Here is a 12,196-nt window from a genome sequence, read left to right as displayed (position 1 = left end):
GAAGCTCAAAGCAACCATTGTTACACTCAAGGGCAGATTTTTTAAATTAACCTCCCGGATTCCTCAGAAAATTACTGCTGTGTAAATATTTTTGCTCTGCATTTTGGTGTGTGTGTGTGTGTGTGTGTGTGTGTGTGTGTGTGTTTGTGTTTGTGTTTGTCTTTGTGTGTGTGTGTGTGTGTGTGTGTGTGTGTCTCAGGTGTTGGTTTTTGGAAGCCACAGGGGTAAATCATATGTAAAAATCTAGATGTAGATATGTGGGTGAGACCTTTACATCATTTTGATTCAAAGTATCTTTCTTTCCTTCTTCATTCCTCTTGATAGAGATAAAGTAACTTAAGAGTATATAAATAAATGTCTGACTTAACAGAGAACATGGGTCTAAACATGGAACTGACTTACAGACATCGTCTGTGTGTGTGTGTGTGTGTGTGTGTGTGTGTGTGTGTGTGTGTGTGTGTGTGTGTGTGTGTGTGTGAGTGTGTCTGTGTGTGCACACGCAGTATGGGATCTGGGGGTGTGTATGAGGCTACAGACAGAGTGTCTAAAACGAGCCTTAAATTAACAAACATCTAAACCAAGCAGCCTGTCACCCAATAAAAACTCCCCAAATGTGCTTCTCATTTAGGAAGAACCCAGAGATGTCAGGCCCGTGCCTGAGTTAGGGTGTAAGGGCATTAAGAGGCATTGAAAATAAGGGGGGAAAAAAAAGAAGTGCTGTGTTTTATGCATTTGAAAAACCTGGCATTAATGTAGCGAGGGGTCACAGAAAAGGAGGGAGAGGAGGTTGAAGAGCGGGTTAAACTCAAGTTCAGACTGATCACTGTGGTTGATAATGACTTCCTCTGAACCTTCCTTTTCAGTCTTTGGCTTCTTGCACGATCCTGCCTTGGCAGGATGTAGTTCAATAATACATAATGCAGTCCCTAGGGCCAGGAGGAGAACGAAAGAAAGAAAGAAAGAAAGAAAGAGAGAAAGAAAAGAAAAGAAAAGAAAGGAGGGGAGCTCTTTATTTGCTCCATTAACCATCTGAAGAATTGTAAGATAATACAATGTATCTGCAATGCTAAATTGCCAGTGACTATCACAAGGTGGAAAAAAATATTGTGTCTCCGTGGAAAGATAAGCAAACAGAGCAGGGCTTAGAAATGCACAAATACTAGAGAAAACTGTGGTTTAGGATGTCACAGCGTAGCTGATAGGGATAGAAACAAAATTTGAAATCCAAAATCCATAAAATCTTACTGGTTTTGTTTGTTTTAATGCTTTTCAAGTCAAATTATGTGCCTGTGCTATGTCATGGAAGGTGTCCCTCCTTTTTCGAACCACACGTGGTTAATTAATGCTTGTTGCTTATACAGTTTTATGTTTATCCAATCTGAGGATAAGAGGCTCAGCTCTGCCTCGATCAAAAGCAAGTTCTTCAAGGACATGAAAAAAAAGAGTGAGTGAGTGAGAAAGAGAGCAGTTTGACTGGGCAGTTTTATTTGAACTTTTGGGGAGTGTTATGCCAAATGTGTGTGAATATGACAGATACAGCCCTTTGTGATGAGTAAAGAGGTCAGTGGTAAAAAAAAAAAAAGGGTTTAGTGTGGTAAGAGCTGCAGAAAAACAGCTGTTTTGCTTTAGACAATTGCTGTGTTCGATTAACACAACAAAACCCAGACGTTGTCAGTCGAACAGCGTCAAGCACTTTGATTTTATTAGAGAGGATATTGCTGGGCAGGGAAAGGATTACTACAATACTTAACCCCTACTCTGTCCACACCAGCAAATCAAAACAGCTTACACATTTTTCAACACATCCCAAAACCATATTTTACTGCCATATTTACGAAAATATTCTTTTGAGAGTTTAGGCACGCAAATGCTCAGTTCCAGTTAAGTCCACTTAATGATCTTTTTTGGGTGTTTTTTTTTTTTTATCTCTAAGCTTCGCCTTAAGCAACGCATATTTCACTGTTTGTTTGCCTGAAGTCACAGATCAAAGCTGAGGATGCTCTATGTTGATTAAGTGCTCTGTGCTAATAACACTTAAACAACGAGATGAACTCTCAGCAAAGCCCCCCCCCCCACCCCCCCCCCCCCACAAAAAACACAAAAGCCCTGTCCACGTTTCTAATTCCTACACTCTCTCCCGTCCCTCCGCCCCAAACCCTCTTCGACCTGTTGGGACAAAGCCTACTTTAAACGTGCCCCAGCCTCAGGGGCTTGTTCGCCGTAACCTCTGAACTCCAAATTGACCTCTGCCCTCCCTGGAATGGGTTACACTGCTCCCCATCACAAGCATCCTTTTCATGCTGGCCTGTGCAGACTAAACAGAGAGGCAGCATGCTAGCGGGCTGTGGTCTGGTATATTTTTGGGTGTTAGGGACCCCTACCTTGTCATCCCCCATCTTCCCCTCCTCCCACCTCTCTCGTTGCAGCAGGCCTCTGGAAATGTCTGGAGAACCTTCAGGGGTTTTCTGCAAGCCAGCACATAAAGACTGATTGACTCATACAATTGCCACCCAAGTAACAAGCTCCCCTTTTATGGGTTGTTGTCATGCCAAATAAAATACAGGTTTGAGCATGCCCGAGGCAGGACCTATAGGAGGGGCACGGGTTGTCATTAGCATGCTGTCATGCCATCACAACATAACAGAGTACACAATAAACAAAATTTGTGGTATTTAACTGAAGGACTACTTACCAGTTTATCAAAAGTCATAGGACAGAAATCTTTTTTTATGAGAAAATAGTGTGGTTTCGTCATCACAAATTTCATGATACATATTGAAGACACGGATGAAGTCAAGTGGCTTAATGTGGAATATTTTAAATTACAAAGTGCCTTTAACCAGATTTATATTGTGCAACTGCCTCTGAGTGACAGTTTGCCCTACAGGAGTGGCTCCCACAGACTTATGTGTGTTTGTAATGAGCTGTAAACAGCCTATATAAAGCCACTCATTTCATCTCTTAGACTCTCTGTCACGTAGAGAATGATCTCAGCTTTACCGCAAATTTTGAGCGTTTGTTCCATTTAGGCTGAAACCGTCCCATCAGCAAATATTTCTCAAGCAGCAGATCAGCGACTTAGCACACACAGTATATGGATAAGAGGGGATCGCTCACTGATGACTCAGAATCATTATATAGTATAAGCCCTATAGCTAATGTAGACCCCCAGAGGGTGGGAACAGACCTGAGGCCAACAGCAGATTATTTCAAATTAGGTCAACGCTCTTGTTTTCTTTTGAGATTATATGCATTTCAGTGTCGAAAAGGATTCACAATTTTACCCCCTTTTACTTTATTACGGTGGCCTGTGTTGAAAAATTTGATCATACGAGCCAGTCAATAATTTATATTATGGACCTACCTCCAATAGTATGATCGTCATCAACAGGTGCAGAGTGGATACGTGCTTAAGCCTCTCTGTGGAGACTAGATGGATAAGATAATTTATTCTCTTGCAGAGAACCAATGCGCGCATACTCATATACACTTATCTAGTGGATCTGTTCTCTGTGAAATTCATCAAAACTGTGGCTCAGTTACTTTAAATGTTTCCAGATGAGCGGCTCTGGTGCAGGAACGCAGTAAAAAACACAATAACTCACATATAAAAATACAATAAGTGGAAAAGTTAAACATTGGCATTTGTTAGCTGCAAATAGGCACTTATCTTCCCCTTGCTCACCTGTTGTTCACAAACATGGCGAAGACTTGGCAACAGCAGAGCGACTCCCTGCTTAGTTTGTATAGTCCAGTAAGCTGGACCTGATAGTAAGCTGGACCTGACTGGCTAGAGATACAAAAAATATTCTGCTGCTGAAGAGGAGGTTGACCACAGGGAACAATAAAATTTACCCAGCATGTGTTAAAAAAGTGCACTGGAGGTCGGATCTGAAATGAGGAAATGTTTGAAGTGTTGGAGTGGTACACACTGACTTAGAAGCAGATGTGCCCCCCCCCCCTCCCACCCCCACCCTCCTTCACAGAAATTGTTTAAGGGCCTAAAGTGAACTATTGTAACCCCTGTTGGACAAGGGGCTGTAAATGGTTTCCAATGGCCATTTCTTCATCTCCCCTATGAAGCTGCCTTATCAGTTACAGGTGGGTTGGATGGCTTTATGTGTCAGTAACAATTATCAATACAAGCACAGATGTCAGGTCAAGGAGTTCTAAAGAAGGGAAAGACAGCCTTAGATTCAAAGAGGAGAATAATGGACTAGAAATGTTGCATCAATTCAACATTTTAAACTCTCAGAAAGAATCAAATGAAGGGCTTCAAAGTATGTAAATTCTGATAAAACGCTGTATTGCTGAAAAATAACATGATGCTTATACTGTGGTGATGAATGAAGGCGTGAATAATGAAACGCATGATCCGTAAAACATCAGAATGACATAGACCCGTTGGAAAATCACTCTGATTGGAAAAGCTTACTTTGATTGCGAGACAAACAAACATAGACAACTTAGTTTAATGCAACTGAGATCCAATTATATGGTTTTCATCACACACAAATAGTTGTTTTTTTTTCTAATATACAGTTTCTCTGTGGTGCTTTTTGACATATCATTTCTCTAACTGCTCCAATAAACACAAGTGGTCATAATCTCATAAAAATTTCGTAATTGGGTTTTGAACTCTGATCAGCACATTCACTGGGCCTCTAGACCACTGACCACTGTTTTGAGGCCGGCAGAGGGTGTAACAACAATACAGTGAGTAAGACTACAAAATGTGTGAATATTTCTGTGAATATCGATAAAATGAAAACCAGGAGCATGATCTAGGCCTCTTACAAAGGAACATATGAGGATAATCGACCTGGCGTGCTGGGAGGTGCTTGGTGCTTCCACCAGTTGCTAAGTTTCCTTTTCTGTCTCTCAGAGGGAATAAAGTGGCTGTATGGTTAACAACGTTCAAAACCTGCAAACACTTTGCAAATACTCAAAAAAAAACAATCATACTTTGTGCCAGGAACCATATATCCCATAATGAAAAACGTACCACCAATTTTTTCAGATAATCCAATACAGTCTCGGTGGTTCCTGAACATTTGGTTGTAGGTACACACAAAAAAGTGCCTAATCCACAAACTGCTGCTTTAATAGCTTTGGGACAAAATGAAACCCTTTTGGGAGTTGGATCAAGGAACTACCCACACACTTCAAATATAACCTGTTTTGCCACTCTCTACAGAGGAGAATAAAAATCACTCCTTTTAATCAATGACGGCGCTCCATTAGCCTGTTCTGGGGTGTGCTCTACCCTTTCCAGCCATACGTGTTAGCTTACAGGTAATGAGATCAGTGAATTACAAGTAGGAGAAAGTGCATTTTTGTCAGCTGAGGCATGTTTTTTTGGAGTTCTAGGGTTTGGTTGGATGGAGAGAGAGGGAGAGAGGAGAGGAAGTTCGCTGCAGCACAGTTTCCATCGTGGGCTCGTAAATTTGAGAGAGGGGATGATGTGTTTTAGAATGAATCAATTCAACTGCCGTTCTCATGTTCCTCAGATCCTGTTATGGTTTCTCTACAGACAGAGGGCCTTAGTCAAGAATGACTAACCAGTTCCAGAGGCTGGTTCAACAGCTTTTCGGTGGAACTTAACCAAGCTTCTAGAAGGTTCAGGGTCAAGAGAACACTCTTAAACCAAAGGTTTTTGAAACTTTCAGACCTGGACAACAGAAACACTGACTGGAAACACTAAAAGACTGGTTCTATAAAGTCTATGATACTAAATAGATGTAGCAGAACAATGTTAAGATATAGAAATGAATCAAGATAATGAAAACTTCAAACCCCCAATGTTTCCAGATGCCATTTGAAACTAAATGACAGTTCTCTTTTGACAGTGGCTATGGTGTTCAGCGATGTATTGTTGTGTCTGACAAAGACTGTCTTTCCTGTTTTTTCACATATTTTAACATCTCTTATTCATCCTGAAGCATGTGAGTGTATTTAAAACCGAGCCAGTAGTGTGGTGAACTCATGCAAGCCTAACAAAAACTCAGTCCTTCAACGAGTGAAGCAGAACAGCCACTTCTGATGCCTGAAGCCTACACTCATCTGTCTTTAATTTTACACAATGTGAGAGAGGGAGAGAGGGATGAAGGGCGAACAAAAAAAAAAGGAGGGGTGGATTTCACACATGGTGCCAGAGTATGTTTGCGAAAGACTCCAGTCTCAATGCACTGATTAGAGGGGTTTGACGTCAGGGCCAATTACACCTGAATGATTGAGACACACTACTAACAAACTCGTGTAGACAAATACAGAGGTCAGACGACAAATGACCCTTTTTGCTTTGAATCAGACGGACAGCTTGACAAGGCAAGCTGCGCTGTGGACGCTTCAGACACCAACACAGCCCACCCACTCACAACAATAAGACCCCCTGTGGAGTTGATGTGTGTGGGTGGGTGTGTATGCGTATGCATGTCTGTGAGTGGGAATGTGAATAGGTGGGTGTTTGCAATGAAATGCTCTGTGAGGCCGTGAGACTCACTTTCACCAGAGAAGAAGAAGAAGAAGAGGAAGACGAAGAAGAGAGAGAGAGAGAGTGAGAGAGAGAGAGAGAGAAAATCATTTTCAGTAACAGCTAGTGATTGGTATAATATGTTGAAATACAAAACTGCTGTTGCAATTGCGTAATTGAGTCATGCTTCATTTGAAATGAAGAATGTTTTTGTCCCAAAGTAAAACCATAGCCCATGATGTTAACAAACTCCTCCATGGTCCTCTTTTCATGGATCTGTCTTTCTCTCCCTCCCTCATTTCTTCTCACACCCTTTCCTCTTCAGATAAAATGCATATGAGGCATATGACTCCAATTTATCTGCAGCGAATGGGTTACATTGGTCATCACTCACTCCCACATACAAACACTGAGTAGCTTGATAAGACTGTACTTTAACAGTTAAACGTATCACTACATACCAATGCTGTTAATGCATGAATGCCAGGGTCAGATCTTCAATAGGATGTTTTTACCATATTATTAGTGCCATATTATTTTTACTGTTATTAACGGTTTATGATATAGCAATAAGATATTTGCTATGTTTACTGATAATGAACGAACATGATTTTTAAACATCAAAACATTGCTTATAATACGCACAAGAGCAGCCTGTTCGAAGGTTTTGTTTATGAAATACCATTTGACATTCCTGAGAAATAAAACTCTACCTGGACTGGCTGTAAATGGACAAATAAATACATAAACAAACTCCATATGGAGTTGTACTGTGCTGGCAGACGCTGGCCAGGCTGAGGTCAGTATGATTCAGATTGAACGTGGGTGGAGAAGTCAGGAGAGAGCCAGAGATCCGACCGTTTCTGCAGTAACAAAACCAATCTCTTAATCAGGCCATTCTTGGACTTTCCTCTATGAGCATGAACTTTCCTCTAGGAGCATGGATTTATAAGGACTCCTTTACAGTGGAGTGGGGAGAAAACAAACATTCTCTCTCTCTCTCTCTCGCTCTCTCTCTCTCTCTCTTACTCACTCACCCTAAGGGCACTTCAGTGAAGAAGGATCAGTGAAGTCCGATAAATTCTGCATTTTTTTTCTTACTTGAAAATCTGTAATATATAAATCCATCTATCTATGTAATCATCAGTTGCCATCATTCGTCATCACTGTTGTCATCACCATCAATATCATCATCATCATCATCACCAGGAAAAGAAACTATTTGTCCTTTTACGTACATTTTTTGGGGAAGAGAGTGAGCAAGAAAGAGAGAGGGAGAGAGAGAGAGATAGAGAGAGAGAGAGAGAAGAGAAAGGGAGTGGGAGAGAACACAGTTAAAAACAAATAAACAACAGCGTACAAAGATGACAATAAATTAGGCGGAAACCCTCAAGAAAAACAGAGATGTGACGCCTCATTATAAACATTCCCACCGCCCTTGCTCCTGTTGTATTTTGGACACTCTGACCCCTCTTGGTGTGTGATTGCATCTGTGAACTACACAGAGCGCTAAACATTTAACAAAGGAATTAACTGTTGAACATAACAAATTTCGTATGAAAAATGGCTTGATGCCAATGTATTCTTGTACACATGTATAAAATGCACCTGCCACCCAGCAATTCATAGCATGTTACCAACCCACTGGGAAAGGGTCATGCCCAGAATCTGGAACAAAGCATTTAGTTAAACTAAACATTTGGTATGGAACAAGCAACATCAATAGTTTAATTTTGTCTCAAACAAAACAAAGTAAGGCAAATATGTTGGCAACGTGACAGATTTTTACAAAGGCAGCATGGATGGAATGCTGGTATGGAACAAATGCCCTGACATTGGTACCAGCCAGACGATAACATTAAGGCACTAATGGAGAAATAAGTAAATTACATTCAGTCTAAAAAAAGAAACCATGTTTGACTCACGCATCCATTATTTTTTTTTAATCAAATACATTCATACACTGAAAGTATTCACTGCTCAATTACTCATTTCAAAATTCAAATGATTCATGCAAAAAGCAATAAATAGGCTTATATTCATCATTCAGGAGACATCTTTCAGGATGACATCAGATTCTGAACATGTGCTAACAATTCTGACTCCAATCTTGTGTTTAGAAGCGAAATGTATCATTAGGCAAAATCTAAATAGTCAGCTCTTTATTGGCGAGAGACCAAAAAAGACAAAGCTTCAGAAGGACTGGGAGAACTAAAAGGAGAAGAAAAGAAATTTGGAAGACAGGAAGAATTGGGGAATACATTTCTGTAAAATGAAGACTGACTTTGAAACGAATAAGACTAACATAGGTGGTAAATGCATAACACTTCAGAGCCAACCTTGGGGTTGAGTACTTTTCTCTTACTCTACTTTTAGCTAACTGAAAAAAACATATTCATGATCTTGGAAGCAAGGCTTGGATAGGTGCTTGCCTTGGCTCATCACTGGGGGGGGGTGGGGGGGGGGGTGGCATGACAAGCTTAAAGTTTTTTTAATGTACCTGTAAGATTAACACGTAATTTCTTGAAGAACAGTGGATGAGAAAAATAGGAAGAAAAGGAAATAAAAGAAGAGAAGACAATTTGAGTGAAAAATTGTCACTCAGAAATCACCTCACCCATCACATACAACAATGACTCTCAGGTTTACTGTGTAAATACGGGTTTAGGTGAGAAATTTCTCACTCGTAGCAGAGCATTGCTAAAGGATTACAATCAAATGATGGTGAATGGTGGTGATTAAGTTTAAAGACAGGCTGTGTTTAACAGTCATTTGTGACAGAACAGCGGAAACCAAGCTGAATGAGGTAATTGAGCCATTCGCCTGTGTTTACAGTAAACATTAAATTGTACGTATATAATCTCTGTGAATTTACAGTGATGAGCTTTCACGAAGGTGACCGCTCTTTCGTCACTATCCTTTTTTTGGGTTGGGGGGGGGGGTTAAATAGAGAATTAAAAAAAAACTGGATAAGAAGAAGGAGAAAAATGGTTAACGACAGAAGAAGAGACGTCAGACATGTGGCTTAGTTCAGAACCATGTCTCCGAGGCAGACGACATATTTCAAATCTGTCTTCAAAATCTGATAATCGTTTGCGTGAGAAATCTTCCGACAGAACGAAGACTCATGACTGCGCGACTGTAAAGATCGACGCTCTGGGGTCGTCACGAGAAGCGGCGCCTGCATCGCCGCGCTGTTGACAGCACATCGAACACAAACCTGCATACGCTGTACACAACATTGCTGTCATGAACTTGGCTTCTCGGCTGTGCGGGTTAAGACCCACGCTCTTTAGTGTGAGAACAGCTCTATGTCCTGTCGATTCCGTGGCTATAGCAACTTCTACTGATGAAGAGAACCCCGTGCCTACTGTTACCAGAGTTACCTCAGTTTTAGCGGTGTTAGAATGTGTAGCAGCAGAATTATGTTCTCCAAAATGAGAAACCAATGCGGAGTAATTCAAATCAGGATAGAAGGCAAAAGATGCCAGCAAATAAACAACTTATCTAGCAACTGTGTGCAGGCTTGTCAATAGATATTAGGCGTGTGTGTGTGTGCTTGTGTGTGTGCACTTTAGGCAGAGCGGTAGAAACAGATCACCCAAACCGCAAGCTATCTGTTCACTTTGCTTGAAAAAAAAAATGCCATCAGTATCCACACTTCACTGGATTCATCTTTGGATGAAATCCTCACTTCAATGGAATCATTTCTTACAGAATCATCAACAATATCAGGTTTTTATTTGCGATTATCATCTACCCGCCCTTCTCTTACTTCAAAGACTACATCAGGCTGTTCCAGTTCTAGCTTTACTTTAATTTCACTGTTAGTTCACTCTCGTCAACTTAAAAAACAAAACTCACAAGTTTAAGTGTCAGTGGACAGTTCTGTTATTTGTTCTGAGGTCACTGTGGTTCCCATGTCATTGACCTAAGAATCATGACAAAACACAGCATTGACTGCTCAGAGCCTCAACTGTCCAACACGGATCTCTTCTGCCAAAGTACATGGAGAATGGAATTAAAAACACAACCCGTATCTCAAAGACCGCAACAGCACTTGAAAAGAAATAATATTAGCGAGTAAGTGTATTGTTGGGTGGGACCGCGGTGAACTCAAACACGATCCTGTTTAAACAGGGCAAAGTTAAGGGTGAAAAGAGGACATAAATGACTATGAAGAGACATCCTAGCGAGAGAGAGTAAAATTTGCCAGATTCAACAAGAAACTGAATCCATCCGTCCTTTTTCTTCATGGACGGACGATTTTTTCGATCGCGCCAATAAATCCAGTTTCCTTTCTTTTCTCTTATCTTCTTACTTTCTTTTCTCTCTTTCCTCGTATTTTCTCTCTTAGCGCCATTTTTACGGGCAGAAATAATTGCGGAATGATGAAAGTATTCATAAGACCCAAACAGCAAAAAAATGGAAATGAGCCGAGACAAACCGATTGCCACATACATAACATAATCTATGAGGTATCGTATGATGGGTTTTTTTTTTTTTTTTTTGCATGTTTGGGGAAACTGTGTGTTAAAGGAACTGTTTGCCCTGTTGCCTTTGAGCGTGTGGTTTAATGTAAAAACAGCGGGGCCCAGCTCTGAGATGTGGAGACTTGGCCATAATTTTACTCAAAGCTCCCAGGGGTTCTGATGGGAAGCCAGTTGGGTGGAGGAAAAAACTTGACAAATGGTCCAAATGCTTTCTTCACCCGCTGAAGAGTAAGGTCATATAATTTACTAACTCTCTTAAAAGTAGAGAATTCTCCATCACAAATGGGAGAACTAAAGCATCACTTTCCGTTACTCTTGACTGCCTGCATACAGTTCTAATTACACCAAAATGGCAACCAGGGAAACACATTTCTTTTTTTTTTTTCTTTTTTTTTCCACCCCCCCTCTCCCCGCTCACTAATAATTCTGACCTCCGTGTTCCCATTTCGCAAAACGCAATTCCCTTAATTGATATGGGAAAGTTTGGAGCTTGGTATGTTTTTGGGGAAAGTAAGGATGCCATCTGGGTAAAGCTCATGGGAATTAGAAGAAACGCTGTGATTTGTTTTTTTTTTTTTCTCTTTCTCATCTTCATCGCAATAGCGAAATTAAACACATCTGAACCATAATGTAGAGTGAGTGGAGAAAAATGTTGAAAGACAACACAATTTTGAAAAGTGTTATTGGGGAGATTGCAACATTATGATGACGGATAGATTTTGTGTGCTAGAATATCAGCAGTAAAGAATGAAAGTTCTATCCACAGGATTTCCTGGTTAATTGCTTACATACTTGTTCTAAACATTCATCTCTGCGTATATTTGCGAGTTCACTGAGGGTGTGCTGGTGTGTCAGCCCACATATCTGTTTGGAAAATGCTCTTTTTGACTGGTTGGTTGTGGCTGGAAAGGCAAACTGGGAGTTGTGCTCAAGAAGTTTTCTGAATTCCCTGTGTTTTGCAGTGTCTTCCAGACCACATAGAGTCAGCTTGTTAAAGATGGAGAATGTGAATGTGCAGCTTAAACAGGAGCTAAACACAAAAGAAGTGTGTACAGTAAGAGTGAGTCTATCTATTAGATGTATGGTTATCTCTCTCACATGTATGTGTGTGTATGTGTGTGTGTATGTGTATGTATGTGTCAGTGTGTGTGTGTGTGTGTGAATACTTGGTTTAGGTTCTTGTGGCACCATGCAGACCAAATGTCTCCATTAGGAGGCAAATATCTGCCAG

The sequence above is a fragment of the Chanos chanos genome, chromosome 8, assembly GCF_902362185.1.
Source record: "Chanos chanos chromosome 8, fChaCha1.1, whole genome shotgun sequence".
Lineage (NCBI taxonomy): Eukaryota > Metazoa > Chordata > Actinopteri > Gonorynchiformes > Chanidae > Chanos > Chanos chanos.
This window is presented reverse-complemented; position numbering follows the sequence as displayed.